A 27,346-nucleotide genomic window follows, 5' to 3' on the forward strand; every position below is an offset into this window, starting at 1 on the left:
AATACTGCAGTCCGTCTTGCTCCGGGATGAATTACTGAGACTACAACAGACAATATCAGATAACCAGGATGCTCAGCAACTTTATTCTATGACAAAGACAAAACTGCAGGCTTCCCAGCACTTTCACAGAGTTTTAATCTGGTAAGGCTCAAAGTTATCGACCATGCTCTTTTCCCAGAGTAACAGCTCAGAACTGAGTTCTCTGAAAACTTCCACTTTTCACTGCTCCAGTTTTAAAACAACCTTAAATGGCAGTCCAGCATCTAAGGTCTGATTTTGACAGTGGCCATTTAAAGAGTACTCTGACTCTCCTGTAGCTCTATAGACTTAGAGCAAACACTTCTCTATATAAGTTAGTCTTTACTTTGTCTTCTTCCTCCGTGTAGAAACCAAAGGAACATGGTTCTACATACAGATAGATATTTCTGGTATGTTTATTCTCTATTTCTATGGTGCACACATACTAGGCAAAAAAAAATCATGCACAGGATAGATAATAAGCCTGGCTGGTCCAAGCCAGAACACCTTTGATGATACATTAGTCAAATCAGAGAGTTTTGAGTTAGTCCACAAATGGAAAACCTTTACAATCCAGTACTTTCCTTGTGACCTTGCTGTCTGCAATCTTGTGTGATTAGCATTCCTTCCCTTCCAGCATTTTCAGTACATGTTACTATCAGAATAACATCCATCTGTGCATGCTTTTTACCGCTTATTTTCTTTCTTTCTCCTCAAAGGGGTTTTAAGAAGAAAGGTGGTTTACATTTGCTGTTTTAGTGAAATGATCCATTTTTACAATAATCTATCATTAGTATTGATCTCCCTTCCGCTTCTGTGGTGATGGGGTGGAAATAAAGACACAGACTGTACTAATGAGGCTAGATCTCCCTAGGCCTGCAGACTGTTCCAAGTAGTTAAACTCATGCTATTATTACTATTAGGGAGAAAAATGCTGCCAGAAGGCTCTAGATGAAATGTGTGTATACTTCTCCTGCAGAGGAGAAACCCCTCTTCAGCACTGGAGGTGAATCACATCTGTGGTGCACTTCTCAGGGGCCACAACTGAACAGATTCTTCCCGTCCCTATCTCCACAAGGAAACTGCACAACATAAACTACCAAAATACAGCAGACTTAACGACTGTGAAAAGATGAATGACAAACTAAAAAAAAAAAAAAAAAAGTAGATTGCTAATTTAGAGGGCAAATAATATAGCTGTATTGTCCACCTTCCTTGCAATATTTCATATAAAGTTGATCAGGAACTTGAATTTGAAGCTTGACTCTTTCCAAGGATCAAAACCACGTGCACCAAAAATAAAGCTCATCCACACAGAAACTTTGCAAGAAGTCCTACCCAGGTATACTCCCCTACCACGCTCAAGTTTGTGCAGGGAGAAAGCCACCAAAGGAACAAGATAAACAATGAGTTAAGTCTTTGTTTTCAGAAGAAGTCAAGTATTTGGCAACTCCAGGCTATCCCTGGGACTCTACAAGGCAGCCTGACATGGAACAACTCAGCTAAGGCCAGACTGTCACTGGGAAAGCACTGAGAGCTATGGTTATCCACAACCACTCTAAGAAAACAGCTATGTATCTGGCAATAATGATACTTCATTTCACATCAGCACGGATATCAATATAGCCATAGATCTGACATGCTCCAAGAGTTTTTTGTTTGTTGTTTTTTTCCCTGTTTAATAGTAGGGTGTTAGAGTGTGCAAACACCTCCTGGTACTCTCAGCCATAGGAGCAAAGGGCAGGCATGCCACAGTCATCACTAGATCTCTTGCAGTTTTTAAATGCATGGTAGATGAGCGCCCTCAAAAACGATGATGAACCACCATGGAACCTACTGCACCTATTGCTCCCTTGGGACTGGAGCTCTCCTGTGTGCACCTCATCGCAGCGGTGGGCAGATACAGCCAGTACAAACCATGGGCTCAGGGAGCACTATGAGCAAACACACAGCAGTCCTGCTTTCCTCTGTCTGCAAATTCATCTGACAGTTAATTCTGGTGCTAAACAGCGACAGAGCTCAGGGCAGCAACTTGAGGGCTGGCTGAAGTCTCAGTGAGGACAGATCAGAGCTGCCAGCAAAACTGCAGTGCTGCAGTAACTCGCATGCAGACTATAAAACATACACACCGCTGGGGCTATCAGCAGAGACATCTCATGTGCTCATGAACCTTGTAATACTGCAGTGGACAGAAACAGCAATTCTGCAAAGGTCCTCATCTGTTTTCCTCCACTCTACCCCAAATTGAGAAGGGACAGCCAGGCAGGACACTGCTGAATGCTTCTCTTTCAGGTTTGCTCTGGTCAGTTCAGGATTAAAGAAGCCCAATCCAAACACTCAGCCAGCTGTAGCTTGAACTAAAAACACAACAGGTTTACAAACCCTGATGAAGACTAGACATAGATTACCCAAAAGAATCTCTCCCTCCAAGTCAGAAAGGCATCAGTGGTACCCATGCTTGATGGGATCCAAGTTTGGCAATGGGGCAAAATGTTCCAAGCCCCATCGCTACAGCATGGCGCATATCAACTTTCTCCCTTTCTGCTCACCCACCCTTGCTGTTTGCTTTTTCAAGTAAGATTTATGGGAGGAGAAAAGTGAACATAAAATATGTTCACTTTAGAAAGATACAGATATAGAAAGAGATCTGAACAAGGCCTAGAGGGTGGGAAGGAGGTCTATATGTGTTCTGACATAGCAGTGCTGGCTTAGGTAGCTTGTTAGGCACTACCCCAACCATATTATGCAAACCAGAAATTAGGACAACTAACTGGAAATAGTCCTGAGCCTTGTGGAAATGCCTTCAGTTAACTTTCTTTCCCTAGGCCGCGCCATCACAGCAGATGAGGCAGCCAAGCAACTGACAGCAGACAACAGTAGGCAATGGTTATTATTAGCAGGAGAGACAGGTTTTGGACAAGCATGTATTAGCAGGCTCTTACAGATTTGTTTGTTTGTTTTGTTTTAAAAAAGAGCAGTAAGGGAACACCCAAGTTATTGCCAAATCAAACCAGGATCTCTCTCACAGAGCAGTATCATACAGATTTATTCGCTTCAGGTCAGAAGCGATATATATCTGGAGCTGTTCTGTGTATGTAATGTTGAAATAAAAGCTGGGTCATCTTGGATGACAAGGGGCAGGCAGGACCATTCCTTCTTGGGACACCTCTGCAACTCCATTCATCAGCAACTCCACAGGATATGAGGACACAGATGAGAATCACAAGTCCATATTTTGACCAGAAAAATGTATCAGCATTTGCATCTCATGTGGAATTTCAAACACTAATATCAAAAATATCGCTACTACAACCAGAAAAGTAAGAACTGAATTGTGGCCAATGACCACTGACGATCAAAACAAGCAGAAACACCTACTTTTACTCAAATCATTCACTTTTGGGCTTCCTTCGTTACCTGAACAGGATTTATGGCAACTCTCTACAGCTATTCAAAGAGTTTGGACACATGGCAGAACACACTTTCCCTTCCCAGCAGGTATGGCAGCAGCAGCATTTACTGTTGTAAAGCTTCCCAGGCATTCATCCATAACAGGGCATCGCCAAATGGCAGGCTTCAAGGAAGACATAAAGACTCAAGTGCAGAAATAAACTACAAAAAATGGCCTGGGGAGAAGAAACAACTAAATTGCATTTGGGATGGCAGGGCAGGAAAAGACAGGATCATTCTGAGAGATCCATGTGACAGGACTCAGAGGTACTACTACTGTGACTGAAAGATGGGGAATTAACAACGCAGGTTTATACTCGTGCTGTGCTCTCCAAAACCAGCTGCTGGGGGATGCGGAAGACTGGTGTTCTCTGTATCCAGGGCAAGCAGCTGGAAAATATGCACTGAAAAAGGAGCAAAAGGATAAAACCCATCCTACCATACTTCAATTTGTTCTTTGACATGATTATGCTTACGCAATGTTTTTGTGTCCAGTCGTTTCATCCTTCCCAGCCCTAGAAACTGGCTATTTTTGGAAGGAAAACAGATGAGGGACCCCACATGACACTTCATTCTCTCATTAATTCTTGGCTGCATCCTGCTTTATATATTCCAGTCTACACAGAATTCAATTAGCTTCCACTACGAGACATTTCTAAATCATTTGTTCCACTGGTATTTTAGAAGTATTATTACTGGACATATCTGCTTGTCACCTTTCAGATTAAAAGACTGGTTATCCTTACTAGTTATCCTATCGTCATCAGGGATTACACCCCAAGAAGCTCCACCACCACCGAGCTGAATACTGCAGCACTCAGCTTCTGGGCTCCTCTTGTATAAAAGAGCCCCCTCGGTTTGACCTGGCTGATGTCTTCAGTGCATGGAGAAACCAAGACACCTCAGTGCCAGCTGCCGAGCAGGGAGCCATGCAAATAAGGCTTATCTCAGTCCAGCTTTCCATGCTGCAACTCAGGAGAGAACTAGATGAAGCAGAAGTAATGGAAATGATAAAAAATCTAGCAAAGATGACACATGAAAGAGTTCAAAAAGATGGATTTTGTAATCTAGCAAAGATAAAGACTGAGGGGAGCAACTTTCAGTATACCAGGAAGCTGCAAAGAAAGAATTAATAAAATGTGTTTCACATCTACTCAAAACTAGAGTCCTCAGTAACAAACCTGAGTTGCAACAAAGGAGAACAGGAAAAACAGAGACAGTAAAGCATTAAAACTAGCTGCTTGGGAGAGCCAGGAAATCTCTATCAGTGTTAGTTTTCAGGTCAAACATATCTCAGGAGTAGCTCTGGCATAGTTTTTAAAGCTGAGGCCAGCAAAATCAAATGTATGCTCCTGAGACCCCTTTCCACCATATTCTCTAGGATTTTCTAGCCAGGAAGCAGACAGAAAACCTTTGCTATTCTTAAGCCATTAGGCTCAAGAACACCACTTTCTTTTACCCTCATTTTAGACTTTTAAGCATGCTATTTCAACACAGAAAAGACCTTCACAGAATTCTGGAGCTCACTGATGAACTGAGACATGTAAAGAAACCACATGAACTCAAACACATACATCACAAACACGTGCTTAATGCTTTGTTCCTCTATCCCATACTTCACAATAGGTCATCTAACACAGTTTACATGTAAAAAGCAATTCCCTTACTTGAGGAAGTAGCATGATAGACATTTGTTCTAAAATGAAGGAATTTTGGGGTATTCAATACAGACCATTTTACATGCAAGCACTTGGAATAAAGCGTAATTCCCTTTACCAGCCTTTTCACTGTGGTCTGCTACTAGCTTGCCGACTTGGAGCAATCCTATGGATACATTAGACAAAGCTCCTACTTCTGTGCAAAAGCCAACCTTTAAATTGCCTCCATCCCCACTGTTACTGCCTGATGCACTCCAAACATCCCACTCTGCTTGAAGCCAGCCCAGGGTGCAGGCGTGGAAGAGGCAGCCTACCTGCTGTTCTCAGATGAACAGACAGCAGCCTGAGAAATGCACGGTCTCCAAGGATCGTGCTTTGTAACAGCTTTGAGCAAAGGAAGCAATTTCCATAATTTTTAATTGACCATATGAGAACATCTGGCTACCTATCTAGTTTTTACATATTCTAATGTGGTTTTCTATTATTATTATTCCCATGAAGCGCAGTTTCACTTTATCAAAACTATTTATCATCATTTAAAAAACATTTAAGGAGATCATCACAGTGAGGGTAGAACTTCATTTACTACATCCTGCATATATTTACAGTTATTTATGTCTGCTCTTTGCTGATAGGTGGTAAGATGATCAATAGTTTTATTCTATGAGCTGTTGGAGGACATTAAGAAAGCATTTCTTCAGCTGGTTCAACTAGAGAAGACCATTTGATTCTGCCCCACCATTATGTAAACAACCACTTTCTTTCCCTCACTCCCCTCAAAAATCTGAAGGACTTAAAACTAGATTTGTGCACAGTTTGCACGTGAAAATCACACACTGCAATCCTAAAGTCTTTTTCCTAGCTGCTAGGTACTTCCAGAGCCAAGCAGCCTTCCCAGCGTTCGCTTTCTTAAAAACTTGAAAGCTTCCTAGATGACTTAAGTATTTTTATATACTCAGCATCAAAACTATTTTATAACCTATTTTGTACAAGCAGAACTCCCAAGATCCGCCCAGCATCCTGTGCCCAGCTGCACATAGGAACAGACTAAGAAGCAAAGCACAAAGCATCCCCTTACCTCGGTACTGCTTCCTGAGCCTACAGCGCTTGTTGCATGAAAGCCTTCCTAAGCAAGACACTACTCCTCAACCACTGCTTTGAGGGAGGGTAAAGTCACGAGTGGATCAACATTTATCCACTAGAAACTTCTCTTTTCTGTGGTCATGTATGGTTTTGGTCTCCAAAATACGCTATGACAGACAATTTCAAAACGTAATTATGAATTCTATCAACACACACCCCAGCTGATAATTTTAAATCTAAAGTCCAATGATGTTATTAGGTGTTTCTTTTTCTTTTACTGTGAATATGAGATAACATTCCATCTTTGCTTTCCCCATACATCAATAATTGAGGCATTTTTATTTTCAAACTGCACCATTCATTTTTCTGGACAGACACTTACATTAGCTAAAGCAATCCTACAAAGGCTAGGAAGTGAGGAGTCTAACTGGGATCTTGAATGTGACTAAAATGAAGCTAGATAAACAGACTATTAAAGCAAGGCATCCATAGCCCAATTACAAGCATTGGTCCCCTGCAAAATTACTTGCAGGAGAACATGCAGACCAATTAATGTCCAAATACAATATGCAAAGACATATCCTGTGATCAGAAATGAAGGCATTACAAGCAACTGGAGTCTGCATATGCTCTTCATTTAAGGATAAATTAACCATTTAACAGTGTTAAGCAGATGCATAGTAGAAAACATTAGATTCCTTCCAAGTCCCAGCTCTCTGGATGTGTGTAAACGGGAGCTTTAGATTACATGCGGAGAGTGTAAGCCACCAGACAAGGCCATAACCCCTTGGTACCACAGCCAAATGTTCCTGTTCCATGTTCTGTTCATAAAAGGATAGAGCACAATGCAGGTGAAAATATCCTGATTACCAACCACTTAATTTTTCCATTTCAATAATAAAAAAAAAAAGGTAACTTTGTAAAATTCAGCACACCGGGCATGCTCCCAAGGTATCAGCAAGGCCTTGAGGAGCAGCTGAGCAAACCGAACTCCTGGCTGCTGAACAGCCTTTGGAGTCTGAAGCAGCCCTGACAAAAGTCACCCTGAAGCAGGAGGGTCAAAATCTGTTCAAAGTGCTACATTTCACTATTCGTTGTTCTGTGTGTATTTCTCAGTTATTTGGCACTCATACTACGTGTGACAAACCCTTCTAATTCCCACTTCACCCTGTTGAGACGCTAGATGGATGTTTGCCTTTGACTCTGGTGCTATTTAAAGTTAAAAGCCCAGTAACCTCAAGAGTGCAAGAGAGTCACCCTCCTGAACTCCCAGCCAGACTTGAGGCACCGGAGTGGCCAAAACACCCAGCAAGGACCTGAAGTCACACTCGGTGCTCCTGGCTTCCCCTGCTGTGTGCTACATTACCTGCCTACAATTTCTCCACTCTCACCTTTCCTAGCAAGAGGAGACTGGCATATATAACACAGGAGAGGAGATAGGAAAGGAAACCTGGTTTTCCAAGCAGTCCCTCAGATAAAAGCAATGGAGAACAGCGTCTGAAGGACTTCTTACAAGTGCTTCTCAAGCTGACAGTCTCCCAGTGTTTTCCACCCTCAGTCCACACTAGTTACAACCCAAGGAAATTGCTGTGTCCTTAAAAGATACAGAACATTTCAGAATTTAATATAGCGAATGTCAGTGCTGCAGCAGAGTTGGAAGCCTGAAAGCTTTAAAAATACAAGAGCAGACACATTTCAGCTGTTATATTTCTTATGAAAAGAAGCTTGACACTTTGGCAGAAATTGATTTTCCCTCTCTAATTCATATTGGATTTGAGAATGTTCGTTTAGGTTTTGAACAGAAAGTGCAATTCTTCAAAATTTCACCAATGTGGAAACTTCCTCAAAACATACCATCAAATTTCCTTTCCATTAGGTTTTCCACCTACAGTCTACGCTTGAACATTGAAAAGTCTATGCTGTGTGTGAAACTTCTTGCCAGAAGGGCACCGGTGAAAGCCTAATGTAGACTCAGACTAAGTTTTGTCCAGTGCCCCTATTTCATATAATATCCCCAGCAGAAGCATTGGTGACAAATTCCCACTCAAATCTGTAACATGTTCTCCATATCCTAGCAATATGAGTTAAACAGAGCGGTGATTTATGGGCACAATCCATAGGAATTGGTGGGGCTTGTGAGGGTGTAGGTAAAGGTACTATCAACGTCAGCTGGAAGACCAGCAAAAAGCCCCAAAACCAGAAAGGTTCCTCCAGCTGCCTCTGGGAAAGGAAGAGGGGAGCATCCCATAGAAACATAGGAAAAGCAACATTTTCTAATGCTGGCCAAGTAACTTAAAAGGTTAACCACCCAAATCAGTATTCTGACATTTTCTTTCTCGTTATCACCTGACGGTGATGTAGGCTGACCTGTCCTTACAGCTGTTATTTCTAGGCTGAGCTTAAGGCACATCATGACGATCTGGATAAACTCACATCTCTTCTAACACGACTATCCTGCAAGCAAAGTAGTTATTATTTGCCCCTATCATCTCACAGAAAAGCCTCCAATGTAAGCCAAAACTCAATCATACAAGGCTCAGACAACAGGAAAAAAAAAATAAAAAAATCCTACTCCAATAAACCTACAATCGACAAAACAAACAACAGTCAAAAGACAAACGGAGAAGACAAAGCAGAAGAGAGCCAGAATGGATGAAAACGGTGCATAATATTTCCATCGTACCAGTAGCTAAATCTCCACTGCCCTTAATAGGAAACTTCTGAAAAACATTACATTTTGATAGTGTTTTTAACGACAACAGTTCTAATAGTGAGAATTTAATAAGTATTTTGCATCACAGCATAAACTAGCCACTTCCATAATTTGCTAAATGCTGGAGTAATTACATTTTTAAAAGTGCCTGACATGCCTAACAGTTACTGGAATAATGGACAATTTTCTGCATATGACAAGCCCTTACTCATCTTTGTAATTGCACTAAAATAATGGTACAATTCCACGCAGTGTCTGTCCCAGATAGTCATTATCTTTGGATTTGCTGCATTTGTAAATTCCTTCAAACACAACAAGGGTTTCAATGCATCGGCATTTTTTGGAGACATCATTTCTGTTTTAATCAATTCACCGTACAAAATAAACAATGCCCTGTTGACTGTTTGCTTTTGATATTCTTTTATAAGCATCAATTTCCAGTGGAACCACTGAGATGTCTGCATTTCCAATACGACTTTACAGTAAAAATAATATACGATAACACTGAAAGATACATTAAAGGGAAAAACAAGCTGATTGCTGGTGCACTTTATTTGGTATCAACATTATTTTGTAAGCAGTGCTGACAGTACTGTCACTACATATGAAATTGTACAGAAATAAAGAAAAACATGTACGGCTGATTCCAGGCTGAATCTGCATTTAAAAAAAAAAAAAAAGGAAAAAATGTAAGGAGGTAAGGCTATACAGCACGATGGCATAGATGCCTATTCTGAATTAAATTTTGCTCTGAAAAAGATCCCTCAAAACCAGGATGCTAGCAGAAATGAATACAAAACTCCTTGGCTTACAATATAGCCATAAGGATACTCCTTCCTTTTATTAGAATTGGTAGAGAAGGAACTTCGGTAATGGTTTCCGCATACGTGAATGACTGTCAGCTATATTTTAATGTGAATAGAGGATTCAGTCTTGTTCCGCTATATCCCTTTCCTCACTCCAAGAATGCCCAAGCCAATACCTGCCTTTTGTAACTGCCTCTGAATAAGTACAACTGGTCAATTAGAAGGTAGGCCTGTCAATTAGCAAAAAAGCAATGCAATCCCTGCAAAGAATTACATTATAATGTGTGATACTTGTTATTTCAACAAAGGGAGTTCTAAATACTCTACAAAAAATAAAGTCTGATGGACTATACCTTGGCTTTTATATCAAGGATTTTATGACTAGAGACAGACAGATTACATTGGGATTTTTTGTACCAAGCTCTATTTAGGCACACATCGTGGATCTAAATTTCTTTGTTCCAGCTGTCAGACAAAGAAAAGGATCCCTCATTATTGTCTCACCTGAACATACTGAGAACACCATCCTGAAATACAGTCTGAATGTTGGGAAGGTTTGTGGTTTTTTGTTCTTGTTTGTTGGTTTGTTTTTTTTGTTGTTGTTTGTTTGGTTTCTGGTTGGGTTTTGTGACAGAAGTACAAAACCAGTATAGATAATAAACGGAGTTTTCTGCAAGGTTTATTTTCATATTTTTAAAAACCTGTTTTACCTGTGCTGTAAAAATGCACACCAAAGCATCACAAGTGCTAGGCTAAAAACACCAGTGAGTAGGCATCGAGCTGCTTTACATTGAAGTTTGAAAGAAAATAGCACAGATTTTAAGATGTGGTGGATATTAAAATGTGCAATTGTAACATCTAAAGAAATTGGCTTGCAGTTTTGTTGAAGTTACCAGCTACAGGTCAGCATCACCAAAATGCAATTAGACGTTATCCTCCTTCTACAGTGAGACACAGTGTTGAAAGGATATCCAATATTCCGTCTTATAGAATGGATATTACATACAGCTAACTATAATGAGAATATAAATACGTGCACACAACCTCAAACTGATTGCTCTGAAAACTGCAGAGGGAAACTCTGCAAGGAAACTTGAAGCTTTGCTCTAGAAACAAAAAGAGAGAGTAGATAAAGGAAGTCTTTGTGGTAACTGGGCTGAAGAAAAAAAAAAAAAAGTGCATTAATTATGGATGAGTACTTGGATGACAGAATTTTGCTTTTAGTTAAACAAAATCTTTCTTTTTCCTCCCTCACTCCATGCATTCCCCTTCATGAGTTCTCCACAATAATGGTCAATGCTTTATCATATTCCAAGTCTCAGTTTTAGAAGTCTATACAGTCTCAAATACATACATCTAATTTCCTGTTTCAATGTTCCTTCTTTATCCCTGATGTCCTTCAACTTCACCTAGAATTAATCTGATACACTTTCTGATACACTCTGCATCAGTAGATGCAAAACCCAAAACTGTATTCAAACTATTAAAGATGCTGGTGTAGTTTAGCCTAGCCACATTTCCAATTTCACCATCCATCACTATTTTAGCACCCAGAACCCAGGAGTTGCACTGTTTTACATCATCCAGAAAAGGTCACATTCTAAAACAGAAAACAGTAAAAGAAAAGAGTTTACAACATTTGACATTTCTTCTCAGACTATTTTGTCTGCCATAAATCAGAATAAATTCACATATTTTTAAATGTTTTTGGATTTAATTAAATTCCACCAGCTGAAGAAACCTGAATTCAATGATAAAGGATATCATTTAAACACAGAATAGTTGCTGACAATAACTGGTGACTTATTTCCTTGCCTATCCTTTTGAACTTGGTTTCACAACCCAATTCCCTCTTCTCTGGGACATCCTTACCCCAGTTTCTCCCTCCTCTATTTCTCTGCCTCTTCATCGTCTTCCCTTCCCACACCCCCCATCTCAGCTAGCATCTCTTTCTTTAGTCTCTCTTCTTTCCCAGCAGTGATTTGGTTCCTCCTCAACTTCTGCTGGACATAGAAATTCACTCCCAAATTCACAAATAGGCCTCCATCAAAACTCCCCCTTTCCCCAACCACACTCTTGACTGTAATCAAAGGCTGGAATAAAGTTAAATTTTAAGATAGGACAACAGAGGAAATAAGGCTTTTTAGCGATCTGATCTTCACCTGCAGTTCGTTGGCTTGCATATACTGAACTCTTGACTCTTTCCTAAATACCGTCTTCAACAGCACCTTCTCAAAATTGTTTTTGGTACTAATGCATGCACGGGGTGAACATAAAATAACTGAAATCATTTTGGGCTGTGAAACACAACCGTAGTTTGATCACACAACTGTAAAGGGGAAAAAATAATAGAATGGTAAATGTAAAAGCTGTAATCCCTTTTTTTCCTGGAGGCTGTATCTCAAGCACACTTTGTCCAAGTTTTAAGTCATTAAAGTTGTCCAAATTTTAAGTCATTAAATATTATCTGACATAAGGGCACTAAATTCTGTAAAAAATACAGTAAGTTTAGGGGTTTCAAAGCAGTGTGAAATGTAAACATCTCTACTAAAACACGTTCTCAAACTGAGCTGTAGCACAGGCACATCTCACTGCAACATCTTATGGAAGACAAGCAGATATAACACACTTCCTTGAAATGGCAGCTGTGTGTTCTGCATGTTGGGAACAAACCTTGGAAAACCTGGGGTTTCCACCCCAACAGTCGTTTAAAAATGACACAGCCTTTATGTTAGGGCAACAGGGTGCAAAGCAGAGCTGGCAATTCTCTGTTTTCCCATCCTCACCCATCCACCAGATTTTCTGTAGTATTTCTTGTCAAGTTATCAGCAGCTTAAGAGTATGATAGGAAGAAAACAGTTAAAGAGTTGTTTGATTTCCCCATAGGAACCTCACAAAGCAGTCTATCAGCCTGCTTTGCACTGGAAAGGCTGAAGTGAACAAAGGAAAGCATTACCATACAAAACCTCTCCCACATGGGTGTGTTTTCCTTTTTGCTGCTTCCCATAAGGCTCTCAAAACACAGAATGCTAACCAAAATATTACAGGATCCTACAGATCTCCAGCATACCTTTAGACAAAATTAAAGAATAGTTACAGGCTTATATACATAATCAAGAAACACCATCTAGAAACTCTTTGCCCAGAGTTTCCCTTTATGCATCTACACGTATCTGCATCTTTATGGAAGGAAAAAAAAAAGAAAAGAGAAAGCAGTAGGGGTATACACCACAGTTTCATGGGAAGGGTTCAGCCCATGGCTGTTAGGCAGCTTGAAGTGGCGCTGTATTCTCTAACGAGCACCAATTCCCCAGTGCTGCTACAGGATCTCAAACAACCCCATTTCTTTCAGTTTCTAGGTCCTCTCTCTGTAAAAATGTAGACTGTAACAATTGCTCCACGGGGGCATCGTTAGGCTTAATTAACACCTGTGTGAGATCTTCAGATAAAAGGATTACTGTAATTACACAATATTAAGTGCTTCTTGCATAAGAAACCCTGTATTATCCCTTTCATAACTTGACCTTTTCGTAGAACTTAGTGCCTTTCTTGTTCTTTTAGAGGACTCTTCCCTATTAAGGACTGTCTTACCTCCTTAATCTTGTAATTCCAAAAGTAGGTAAAGCCCAGTCTCTCCTGTTTGATAAGAAGGGAGTCTGGAGTCCTTTTTTTAAAAAAACAAACAAACAAAAAAAAAAAACACAACAACAACAACAACAACAAAAAACATCGTCCTCTTGCCCCGTCTTCCTCCCTTTTACACACTTTTCACATTTATGACCTTTTCATCCTGGCTCTGCAGCTGTCCCTCCTGTCCCAGTCCCAGCACAGAACCTGTGGAGGTGTTTCTGGCACAAGAATTACTCTCCCCATACACAAAGCACCGGCAGGGCTGCATACAAGGATCACAGCACAGCAGTGTGGAGACGACCACAAGGCTGCTTATGTGCACCCCACAGACCTTTACCTGCTCTTAGGTCCCCGTTCAGCAGCAGGGTTAAGAACAAGAGAATATCCCACAGACCCCAAAAGCAAGACCCCAAAGCAGGACCTAAGGCCCAGGTGTGCCGAGCTCATGTGGCAGCAGCGGATTCTGCTCAAGCACAGCAGCTGCAAGGAAGCTCAGCTCCCTCCATCCTCTGCAGAAGAGCCCTCATATGTCCTACCCCAGAGGAGAAGAGCAATGAATGCCAGGGCAGTCTCAGTGCTCTCTGTGCTTAGCACAGCTAGATGTGAAAACTCTGAACCCAGGCTGACTGCCTTCTTTCAGCCTGAGCCTGCAGCATTTCACCAACTGCAGTAGCCTCTCCACCCACCTGCTCATCAGAGCCTCCCCGGGCTGGAAATTCAAGTTGCCAGTCAGGCGGATGCCTTGCCTGAGAGCCAGGTGAGAACCAGAGCCAGGAGGGAAGGGCAAAGAGGAGCAGAGTTTGATGGGACTTGGCCTGCAGAGGCAAGGGCAGGAGTGCCTGCCGGCTATTGCCACCCTCTCCTGAAGGGGTTCAGAAAAGCACATGCTCCAGAAAGGACATGGGATTTGCTATTTTTGTATGAACTCACCTAAAGAAGATGGGACATCTTTCATGCGTAGTGCTGTAGTGCCAGAAGGCGTGGGTTCTGCTTCAGCCCTGCAGCTGAGCTCTACACACATCTCCTACAAGCATGGAAAAGAAATGCACTAAAGCCTGCTTTTTCCTGTAGCATGTGGTAACTGCAAATGGAAGCGCTGCAAGAAATAAGTTTATTAGCATACAGCTTCCCAATAACTAATATTTGCCTTCTACATGAGCTACAATTAAATAGCACTGCTACAATAGTGAATTTGGTTATGAACTATGCCACTACATCCACAACACCTCAACAGTTTTCCACAACCACCAGACCGGCTGTTCTACCACAGCAAAATAAACACTGCCCTCCAGCATCCCACCTTGATTCTGTCCAGCAGCATCCTCTGCTATTGATATTGTTTGAGCACTGTCTTTAAAATAACAAGCAAGGATTAAATGGATGTGCCTAAACAGCAACTTCCATAAATATTTTTTTCAAATACCTCCGGCAAATGCAATAGAAGATATCTGCTTTCCCCTCCCACAGCCATTCAGCTCATTTTTACTTTACCTCAACTGGACAGCTTAGGAAGAACTGTGGTAAAATATGTAGATAAGACAGATGGTATTTGCTGCTCTTTTATCAGTCCTGCTGCTTAGTAGTTTTCCAAAGTCATCATAATTTATCACTTGAAAAGTCCCAGATAGATTCTGGGTTCCACTATAACTTCGCCTTCCCTATTTTGTGAGGGAAATTATTTCTGCTTACAGGAAACATCAAACCTTCAACTAAGTACCAGAACTACAAGAAGACACCTGAAACAACTGACTTCGTTTCTTTGCTTTTAAATTTCGCCTCAAAAAGCCTTATTTCAACAGGTCTGAATAGAAGCCATCCCCTGTACTTCACAGCTGGAGCAGTGGGGCAGGGACAGCTCAGCCCTCCTTTTACAGTTCTCTTCACAATATCCACCCTCACCCTAAAACATGCTCATTGCTCTCTCTTCTGCCCCACACAGAGATTCTCTCTCTTCCCAGATTATATGACAAATTATTTTTATATATATATATATATATATATATATAAATAAATAACCAACCTACTCAAACTATACGATCCTCTTAGGAGAAATGTCTTCTTCATCATATATTAAAAGCTGTTTGTCTGATGTTCCTTCTCCTTACTTTTAAAGACAGAGATTTTAAGACAAGAAACAAGGTTAAAAATATCACTACCTGGTTACAGACCAATGACAAGAGGAGAAAGAGTCAAAACGATAGGTTTGACTCTAAAATACCACTTTTTGAAGACTGCGTTGCTAGACTCTCGGTTAATCGGTGTTCAGATTGCAATTCTGGCAGTGGTCATTTCTAAGCAAGACATTCTTCGGTGACAGAGGACATGAAAATAACTTTTCTCATGTTATTTACTAGAGGCTTCACATTTCAACACATATCTGCTTCCAAACAATAAGCTCCTGTCAAGTTAGCGTTCCATCAAATCTGTCAATTGCAACTCATTTTGTGCTACAGGACAAGCCGACACATTGCATAAAGGTCAAGTGGAAAAATGTCCCTTCCACTACATCAATGTCAGAAGTTGGTAAAGGTCACTCCATCCAATAATTGCTAGTACAGAAAACAACTTTGTTGCAATCTACATGATTTAAAAAAATAATAATACTGTTCAAGTCCTTCATTTTTTTCCAAGATGTGACACGCTAACACCCCTGTCATTTTCCTGTGGCCCATATGCTCTAATGAGAACAGCTTGACCTACAGGCTCTATAGTACAGCAAATGTAACACAAAGTTACATTAAGGTAACGTTTCTGTAAAAGAATAAAAAATAAAATCCTGGTATACCTCAGTTATAACACCTTATAACTGTGAAGCTCCAATCAAAATAGGAGTTCAAAGGGCTTCAGTCTCATTAAAATTTGGAATGCTGTGCTAAGATGAGCGATGGTACACTCATTTTACGGACCACTTGTCTGTAGCAGAGTGAAGCAGCTTGCCTAGTTAAAAAATCCAAAAGCAAATATGATCACATATTCTAATACTTAAAAAAAAAAAATGAAAATATGCTGCACTTTTATTTTCTTATAGCTTCCTGTTCCTGCATAAGAATTCATTCTCTCTCTCATCTGCTTCTCCAGAAAGTATCCCTCTATTGTTTGGAACACCATAAGCTGTAACATGCAAAATTAACGTGTACAAATACAGAAGTTAGCTTTACATCAGTTTAACACTGGAGCTGCAGCCATAAGGCTGAACAACCCAACTAACGTAGCTGGATGTATGACCCTCATCATGAGGGTAAGCCTGGCTTGCATTGCAGAATAGCAGAAAAGAAGGGGAAGGAAAATGCTGAGGCTCACCTTGTCTCACTGCATCAATCAAAAACCAGCTCATTTATAACTCAGTATACTCTCAGTCTCCATTATTAATGAAAGATTTAAAAAGGAACACTGGCGCATAGGATTCAGATCCTGTACCAAGACAAGTTTGGAAGAAATTTTGCAATTACTGGGAAGAGTGGTAGAAAGATTTTACATATTGGACTCTAAAAGCAGAAGACCCCAAGGATCTCCCTCACCCTAGTGTTCAACCAATGCTCCGATTACAAATCTGGATGCCCAATACTTACAAATTTACCTTGGTCCTACCAGATTCCCCCTACAGCAACTGAATATAAGCTGTGTGCACCCTGCATGCCTTTCTTCTTCAATCAAACCAAGAAGAAACTTTTTGTTAAAGAAACAAAAAGTTAATCAGAGACAAATGCAAATCCATCTCTATGACATATGCCAAACATTGACCACCTGAACCAACTGAAATTTTGTTATCACCAACATTAACAGCAGGATCAGGCCATGCTCTGGGTATGTACTGTAAGATGTGCAGTACAGGTATCTGTAGCCACATACCTCTCTTTCAAAGCATTTTTGCTTCATTTAGGGGGGAAAGAAAAAAAAAATGATGTGGCATAGCATAGTAACTTGTAGCTCCTTTCCTAGGTTTTCATTTCCACAGTGAAGTGGAAGCTGGAAGCAAGCCAAGGGATGGGGTCACATTCTTCACAGACCTCTTCACTGCCACTTCAGCTGCCATACGAACGAATGGGAGTGATGTTTGTTTTACCCTCTGGCATGTTTCCTAAACGTGTCAAATTCAACTAGTTATTCAAAGATACTCGATAACAACACTATCAAGACCTTAGAAAGCCACAAAGGAATTGTAGGTTTCTTCAGCAACAAGCACAATGACTGACGGCAGCTCTTTAACAATAGGTTGTGAGCAGATGCAATAAAGCACATCCAGAAGAAAACAAAATTAGCCTCAACATTATCTGTTTTCCAGCTGTTCAGTAAAGAAAGTTAGGAAACACATTTTTAAAGCCTATTTTAGGTTAACAAAGTACTGTATTTAAAGACTCTCCCTTGAGATATGGATGCTTTACTGTAACTGCATTACCACAATTGAAAATACCCCCTCCTTTCTGGAGAACATTATTTATGTTTACCTGGAAACTTCATCATGAGTGCATTACCAAAAATTTATCCTTGCCGGCTTTCTCCTACCTGAAGACGTAATGGCTTAAAAATCCCTATCTAATAATCTAAACATGATGAATCTCACATCCTTCTGAAGCCTGTGGGATCTTCAGGTGCACAGCCCATTTGCAGACTGGAGTGGTTATAAGAGCCTGTATCAAGGAAGAAAACTATGATGTGTTTTTTGGTTGGTTGGTTGTGTGTTTTTTGTTTGTTTGTTTGTTTGTAATAAAGGAATGAAAAGTTAAGTTCACAAACCTTATCTTGCATCTTTCCAAGCACAGTCCAGCAGCATGAATGTACATGCAACACAACACGGGCATTTTACACCAGCAGAAGAATCAAAAGCAGTGTTGAAGTGACAAGAATTGCCAGACTACATCAGACTCAGGTCCAACTAGCACAAAATCCTGCCTGCAGCAGTGACAAGTGGATGTTTCAACATTTCAAAGGATGAAGAGAAAGGCCTGTAGGGGCAGCCTGCCAGTCTTTGGAACGCTGCGCACACTCCAAGTGCCAGGAAACCCTACCAAACTCTTCAGCAGTCTCCAGGAATTACAAGGCTGTAATATCCTGTACTTAATGCAATTATGCTGTGATGAGTCTCGAGAAACAAACCTTCAAATAAAATTCCTAGTGCTAAGTTTCCAAACCCTTTTTCAAAAGTACATTTTTAAAGAGAGCTAAGCAGAAGCCACAATCATGGCACAATAGGCGATGTGTCAAATACATGAAAAAACACACTGAAATGAAAAAAGTATTTGCATGAAGTTTCAAAGAAAATGAAGGTCTGAATATTATTCTTTCAGAAAGCTCCTATAGAATATTTCCCTCTGTACAACTACAGTATATCCCTGTTACTGAGCTTCCCTGATGATCAAAAGCCTTTTTTTTTTTCAAATAACTTCTGTAGAAGTTCTCCCTGATGACGCTAAATTTGCACTGTCATCATTCTAATTTGCATTCATCTTCTTTCCCTCTCTGTTACTAGACAGGAGAATTAACATAAAACTCCCAAACTTAGAAATAAAATATTTTGCAAGTAGCAAAAATGTCCCTTCTTCATTTCAGATGCTCCTGGTGACTCCATCCAATTTCACTAGTCTATCTTCGAAATCCAAACAACTCATCGTATGTACATATACATAACCTGACTTTAATTTACTCCTTTTTCTATGGCAAGAATTAAAGTATTTGATGTTAAGGTACCCTCTAGCACTACAGCTTCTTGCCCTTTCCTAGCTTGGCTCCATTTTTCTTCACATGTAAACACGACTTTGGCTTCCTCATTTAAATCCACTAAAGACAAGACCTATCTGTGAAACTAGAGTACACATTTCCTCAAATCTGGCAGAAAGGACTGGAATCTTGTTTTGCTCTATGGCAGCTGGCCACGAGGCTCTCACTGGGCCCAGGCATGGAGCTCACCCAAGGATGTTACAGCAAGGTGCAATTCCAGCTGAACCCCTGATGTGCAGGCTTGTCACCCCTCCTGCACTCACAGCAGGGCTAAGAAAGCAATCACAAGGCCAGCAGTTTTAGCTCCAGGCTGCAGGCTAGAAAGGAAGAAACAAAGACATCTGTGTAAGCTTTTGGAGCCAGGTCAAGGGAGAGGTGCAGCGATAGCTCAGTACAGCTGCTCTGCTCCCCATACCAGAGGCAGACTGGGAATTTCCTAGAGGTAATACAGGTAGGAAGGATGCAACTGTGTGGGACTGATAGAAACAGAGAAGGAAGGAAAAAAGGAACAGTGATGCCTGTGATTATGAAGGTGCAAAGGTAAAAGACATGGCAGAAAGCACAAAAGCAAAGTCTGAAGGAATGTGATCTGAAGTGAGAGGTGTGGCTAGGAAGTAAGAGAAAGGACAAGGAAAGCTAGAAGAGCATTTGAGGGTGGACATTTGATGCATCCTCCACCATTTGGAGGGAAAAACAACAAGCAAATAAATATATGATACAATTTAAATGTTTGCATTTAGGGAAGAAAAAGAAAAAAAAGAAAAAAAGAAAAAAACACCTACCAAAATCCCACTGTTCTTCCAAAAAGCCAGAGGTACAGTTCTGTTCTTTGACTCCCAGCAAAACTAGACAGCAATAAGTTCACACAGCTCTTTGTATTATACTTTCCTGCTAAAATACCTATCACTGTGATCACATGTAAAAGACTTACAACTTCAGGGACGGTGAACTTCATTAGGCACTGAAGATGGCCTGCAGAATCTGACCCAAAACATTCACAGCCAGCAGGAAAATATCATGCAAAAATATACACTGCCATCACCCAAATCTTTCTCACTAGTTTACAGAGGGATTCAAACCAGCAGGTATATATTTGATGCAAGCAGCTATACTGTGAGGCTCCCTCCCACATTAAAGAGCACAGTGGCTTGACCTCCAGCTCCATTCATACTGCACTATTGTTCCTCAGGTTCCTGGGTGCTTCTGCAAATAAAGGAATGCAGGGGAACATCACCTGGCAAGAAAAAAGTCAGTATCTTTCCACCCTATTGAAAATTAACTCATTGAGAGAAGGGGAGAAGTAAGATGTCTCTTGTCGTCATGCCTCCACCTTGATTTCAGATAACTCTGAGACAACAGAGTGACTATTTTGCAGCAGCTCTGCAGCCCAGAGGACTGCTGCCACCACAGGAGTGCAGCGCAGCAGCAGGCTGATAATATCCATCACCCCCAGGGGACCACAATTAGCAGGTGAGGAGCAAATTCAAGCCCTGCTCACCTGGTGACAGACAGAAATAGCAGCAGCACAGGCTAAGGAAGCCTGCTGAACGAATGCATAACAAGGTCATGGGAGAAGAAGATGCAGGATCTTGGGTTGGAGACAAAGGACATTTGCCAAGCACATTCCTGAAGTACAAAGGAAAGTTACAATATTAGGATATCTCTAGCAGTAAAACAAGGTCGTGGGAGCAGATGACATGACAGTGGGAGACACAGGAAAGTGAGTTTCTTGCCTTTCAATCACTGAAGTTCCTCACAGCATCCTGTGCATGCAGGTTGATCATGCACAGTCCTCATGCCTGAAAGACTGGAAATCTTCACTTTAAAACAGCATCTGCTGGGGCTTGATTGCAGAATGTGAGCCCTGGTAACTCCCCACAGTTAAAATTAAGGCAGTAAAGAAATAAACACCTGGTAACCCTTCACCAGAAAGGACCCCCAGGTAGGGTATTTCTGAACGAACACGTGCACAACCCCAGGCGAGAAAATCCATACGTGGATAGCAGTTCTGTCCCGCTGGGGTTACCCTGGTAATTAACACTCCCTTCTTCATTATGGTCACGCACACAGATTTCATTAGCAAGCAGCTGCCTATGCCTCGAAGTTACTGAGCGATAAGGAAGGCAGCAGCCATACAAGGCTCAATACAAAAAACACACGTGGCAAGAGCACCGCCTGCACAAAGACCGTGAACCGACAGTAAGGCACTGAGCACATCTTGCTACTCTTAAACACATCCCAAATCTACAGGATATTCTTCAAACAGGTACTAGAGGCCCAGCTGGCCTCCTCACTGATAGAAGGCAGGATAGTTATGAATATTGCAAGAGCTGGCAGTGATGAAGTACTCTTTAAACTTTTTGAACCTACCCTGAGCTCCCAAGGAGTATGTTCTCTGCCTAGAAATAAACATCACTACACCTTCATCCTAACCTTCAAAACACCTTCAAAAGAAATCTCCACAGCTAGTTAATCTCAGCTGAGCGAGATATGAACGCCAGCCTCTCTGGATCTCTCCTCTGTAGGTTTGTGCTGTTGCTTTGAACTCCTTTGCATAGGAGAGGCAATACATATATTTGGTGCCCTTTAGCTGGCCCCAATATCTTCCAGCTACTCACACAGGAGCTGAGAGGATAGGTCTGTGCACTATACACTACTTTAAAGACCTCCAACTGTCAAGCCAGCAGATGAGAATTAAATAAAAGTCTAGTACTTCATGTTGTTTTCTTGATTTTTCCGAAGGTTATGCAGTGTACTCTGGCACAGGTAGCCTTTCTGGTTGCCTACCAGGGCTGTGTAAATGCTTTCGTTACCTTCCCCAACATACTTCAAAGTATTCTGCACCACAAATAACATTCAGCAATATTTCTTTTAGGTATGTATAGGAAATAGTTGAAACAATGTGTACTGTTGCGTTACATGGCAGTTAAATCTTAAAAACACTTTGGTAAATTAAGGTCAACATACAGTGTGTCTTTGTGATGTTGGAGCGGAAGAAATTAAGATCTTACAAAAAGCATAAGAAGATGTGCCTTGGAACTAACGGGCATCAATCCTACAAACCTGAACCACCAACCACACAAACAATAATTCTTTAGGTCTTTCTAGACAAAGAAATATGAAACCCACGGGGATTTGCCTTACGTGAAGGGAATTGGGGGCAGAAAAAAAAAAAAAAAACCACTTATCTTGGTTAAGAACTCTCCAGCATCAAGGCGCCCTGCTCCAGCAATGGGGCAGGCACAGAAGCCAGTGACTTGGCACATCCGCTGTGGAAAGAAGTAGCTTGACTAGAAGCACAAAATGCCAGGAGTATGCAGAACTCTAAGAACTTAAAGTTTGTCTGATATAAATATAAGAAAGGCTGCCTCTTTGGAAAGGGAAATCAGGGAAAGCTTCTATGAGCAAATAAAGTAAGCATCTCAGAGGAACTAATTTTCCATCTCTTCAAACTTCTGAAATAAAAATTGATTTTGTAGACGACCACTTTGGTTCTTTATTAGTTCTTAACAGCATTCATTCTGAAGGACAATTAGAGGCACTTCACAAGGAAGCTTCTATTAAGCAATTATACCTATAAAGTTAAAGCAATGAAAAAGGGCATCTAGACAAATTAAAACAGGCACGGCAGACTCAGCCTCTAGCTCCAGAGAGGAGACATGATGCTGTTGCTTACACTCAAGGGAGGCAAGGGAACAATAGCTGACACCACTAACAATACAACCTCTACAGGAACATACATGGAGGTGAAAGAAACCTCTTACCACCCTCCCCATTGCACAGGTTTGTTAGAGCCAGAGCCCAGGTTTGCTTCCTTACAGCCATAGCTCAGGGGATGCTTGCCCAGCAGCACTAGGAATGCTGTGTAACCCCATGGACAACTCCAGCCTTTACATGCCCTGTGTCTCCAGTAGCCATCGCATAACTGAGCTCTGACTGTGATGGGAACAGAATTCCTTTTTTTCTCCTCATCTCAGCAAAAGCAGCATTTGTCCCAGTACCTATACACGTTAAAAAAAATAAAAAATCAGTTTCACATTTTTTTGACACGTAGAATAATTTTTCTTTTGCATTCAGCAAATAAGTATGCCACAGAAGAAGCAAGAGTCAAATGCAACTCACCTGTTTTTCTACCCAGACTGTTTCTGAGTAACTCTTGCCTGTTTACACTGGGGAGTCATTAGAGAGCCGTTCAGAGACATGCAGCCATATCTTCTCATTGCTGAATTTAAAAGGAAAGGGCTTTCTTCCTTCTTTTTTTTCCCAAGAGAAGTAATAGCAATCAAATAGTTTTGCTGAGCATATAAGACTGCACCAAAAAATCCAGACTGCGTAGGCCAGTCAGTACAACATCTATCCACAAGCATAGGCAAAGTATCTTGAAAGCATGAAGAGAGAAATATCTCTTGCATACAGTACCAAACAGGTCCACCCAACAAGAAGAGCTACACATAAATGACACAAGAAGGTGAGAAAGCAACAGTAACAGTAGAATAATATCAGAAAGCTATTCCAGTAGCGGTGCTTCTGTAGGCACAGTTCTCTAAAACACAACTAATTTTAATTCTTTAAAAATTCTGCTTTGAATTTAAATATTCCTCATTCTTTCTCCTCAGCATCTTCAGTGCTTCTTTTTCTTGAATATCTTATTTTACACATCATAAAAAATGTAAAGATATATACTTTTTTTTCTCTTTAAACACTCATACATCTTCACTCTTCTCCTCCTAGGTCCTGAGAGGCAGATGACCCTAGCACCCCTTCGCTCAGAACTCCTCACTGTTTCCATTCTTTTGGTTAGATGGCAGCAGCACAACCAACTCTCGGAGCGTGCCTGTGACTTGGGTAATATAGAACTTCTGTTCTTTCTCATAGAAGTTTTTTCCAGCAAGAAAAGATGATAATTTAAATATTTCAAACTTACACACCTGCACTAAGATATGAATTTGGGTGCTGTGCTTATGGGTATTATTTCACTTTGTTTTTAATTACTGCTGGGTGCTTTAAAAAGAGCTAAGATTTTTGTTTTATTCTTTCTTTTTTCCCCTCTAAAGGGCAGTTCATAGAGAACATGCTATCCCTGGACAACAAAACTATGACATTTGGCCTATGAATACAGAAGATACTGCTTGCATGCACTGGGAGAAGGTCAGAATAAGTGTAGCACCCTTAAGTCACCTCAGCTACTTAAACCTGTGAACGCCAGACTTCAGCAGAATTACTAACGTGCTCTTGTGCTTCTTGCTTCCAGTTTACCCGTTTGACTCTTGGTCGGATTAAGGATTGAGAACTTGTTCCCCTTGAACAGTAGTTGACAGAGGAGGATTTTTCAGTAATAAACCCCCCTAGTCGGCTTTCTGTTGCATTCTGGAGAGAGACCAGGGAGATCAGGGAGAGAGACCTTCTCTCCCTGAATTCCTACATGGTCATCATTAAAACAGGCATTTAATCTCAGCTGCCTCCTGCTGAGAAAGTTCTTGCTGTCACTCAAGCTTCAGACTGAAAAAAGCCAAGTGCAGAGCAGCAGGCAGAAATCATTCCCCCACTACCCGCGTATTTAACAGCATGAGCAGTCACCCATATCCTCAAGACTGAGTAGGTGATGGTCAAAATGCAGGGGAGAAAAAAACAAATGACCCTTTGTTGGTAAAATATTCAAATACCATTTTGGGGACAGAAAGCCACCGTCAGATATTTTAGTTCTAACAAATACGAATTCGCACACACTTCATAGTTTCTGCAGGTCTAATTTATTGCAGATAAAGCTCCTTGAAAAATTTTTTGTTTTCACAAAAATCCAGCCATTCTGGGAACTTCCTACAACCCATCTTCATTCCCTCCCTAAGGCCTTAAGGCCTACCTAGGTCAGTCCATAATTTAGACATCATTTGAAGATGGAAATAAGTTGCCATTTCCACCCAGTGCTCAGCTATAGATAGGACAGTACACAAGCCACAGCTTTAAGCTGACTGATTAAAACTTAAATCTACCCCAAGCTTGCTTGGTGCCAGGCTCAACCAAGGCACGATCAACCCAATCAATGCAGTACCGCATCCTGTAAATATAGGTTGACAAGACCGTGTATTGACAGAGAAATGGGGTGTAAGGTTATTCTGAAGAAACCAAACACATTTGATGGTGTACAGCAAGATCCTAAATGCCTCTGCCATTTTTCTCCCTTCGTGTTCCATCAGCAATCATTTACTGTCCTGCTCCAGTAGCTGCCATCAGTCTCACAGATGAAGTGGCTGTGGCAAGCAGACAGCAAAGCAATTTTTTCCCCATCAGAACTGATGCAATGGAGGGGAATGCATGCAGGGACTTGAATACACACAAATCAAGTTCACAGGGACTGTGTATACGATGTAAAAGAGGGAAACAGGAGCAAGGTCAGCTAAAAGAAATGCCACCTTTTTGGATAGAATAACCATTATTAAAGTGCTCAGCTGCTCCACCTGAGACTGAAGACCTTAAGTGAGTCTTCTCATGTAAGCACTCGTGCTGTTTCCTTCTGAATGGTGGTATTTTCAAAGACCTTTGCAAAATGATTCAAAATAAAGCTAAGTAAGGGTGAAGGACAGAAAAGGGCAGTGACTGAGCATGCAGGCTCACAGCTGAAGCAGGGAAGATCTCAGAGCTGCGCTCCCTTCCAGAAGGCCAGCTCTGCTTCCAGCTGACGATGCTCTTTTTGCATCTGCCATATCACCTACGTTGTTCCTCTAAATTCATACTGTAATGGGGAGTTTATGAATTACATTCATTTTTATGGGAAAAAAAAGTGTTTTGCTAAGTGACATACTTTTGGGAATGTATCAGGGGATAACAGAGTGTGCCTATATACATTTAGAGGTTGCCTTACTTTTTTTTTGAAATCTCAAACCATAAATAAAGGCAAACCACACCAGAAGAGATGAAAACTTCATTTGTGAAGTACAAAAATAGTGAACCACTTTAAAATTTACTTTATAAAAATTACAAGAGCTTTTTTATATGCATTTGACAACGAGAAAAATTTACTTACAAGTTCTTTGTTTTTAAACCACACCTTTTAAAGAATAAAATCTTTATGAAAAGAATTAAAAAAAGAATTACTCCAAAACCAGATAAAGCAGAATTAAATTTAAGAATGTGACTGATAGTCACACCCCTACTCATATACCTTTTTTCCAATGCCCCAATTCATTTCAAAACATGTACAGTTCTGCAAGTGCCAGGTTGCTGGTGAGACTGTATGGTTGACCTTCACCTTTATGATCAAAAGAAAAAGATGAAAGTCGCAGCACTGAGCATTACCATCTCTTCCACCTGTACTCTCCTTCAGAAGATATCCAGCAGCCTAAATGTACTCTTCATCTACAGATGTTTTAATTTTACTTTTTCAAAGTTAGATAGTATCAATTCTGAAGAATTACTTTATCTTAAAAAAAAGAAAATAATCCAAGACACCCAATAGCTGGAAAACAAAACTATACTATATTGTAAACTAGTTCCCCTGAATATTTCCCCAGCTTCTGGAATTTTTCCAGTTCAAGAAATCTCCTGAGCGTGTTATGGGGTGGGGCTTCTTTGTTGTTTCGCTTTCTTGCTTAGTCCAGTCTCCTGCAGTCACTGCACATCCACAATGTGCTTTAATGAAGAGCTCTTCATGCAACAGACAGCTGGCACATGGAACCATTTCCTTTGTTTTGGCTGGAACCTGGATCACCTTGTGCCCCCCCTTAGGCCTTGCACTTAAAAGTATGCATAGGTGCATTTCTTGCACCAGAAAAGCATGCATACAGTCCATATCTATGTTTAATTTTCCTTGACCAGTTCCCAGCCTACTCAATCATTCCATACAAAGCTGTTCCTTAGCTGAACATCTTTGCTGTCCTCTTCTGGACCTTTCACAGCTGATTACACCCCTTCTGAGAGGAGACGACCAGAACTGTACACCTGCATCAGGATTTGAATGTGGCACAGTGTCTTCTGTTTTGTCTCCTGGTACATTTGTAACCTAACTTTTATGACTTATTGCAAAGTAACAAGTTCCAGGTGCAGAAGCAACTTCTGCATTTTCACCCTGAATTTTCTAAAGTATAGTCTCTACCATTATGTAATGCAAAGCTAGAACTGTTTTTCCCCACATAAATCACAATCATAGAATAAAATCATAGAACACTTTGGGTTGGAAGGGACCTTGAAGACCATTTAATTCCAGCCCCCCTAGTGAAGCTGGAACAGTAAGACAAACATCCAGGCACACAAATTCTTCCTAAAGGTGGTGTGTCCAT

General features: G+C 40.9%; 1 protein-coding gene across 3 annotated transcripts in view; it reads right to left on the bottom strand.

Moving 5' to 3' along the window:
- Window positions 1-27,346, bottom strand: part of DISC1 (DISC1 scaffold protein) — a 190,947-nt gene that overhangs the window by 132,332 nt on the left and 31,269 nt on the right. The window lies entirely within an intron of this gene.

Source organism: Aythya marila, assembly GCF_965140915.1.
Source record: "Aythya marila genome assembly, chromosome: 3".
In the NCBI taxonomy this organism is placed as follows: Eukaryota; Metazoa; Chordata; class Aves; order Anseriformes; family Anatidae; genus Aythya; species Aythya marila.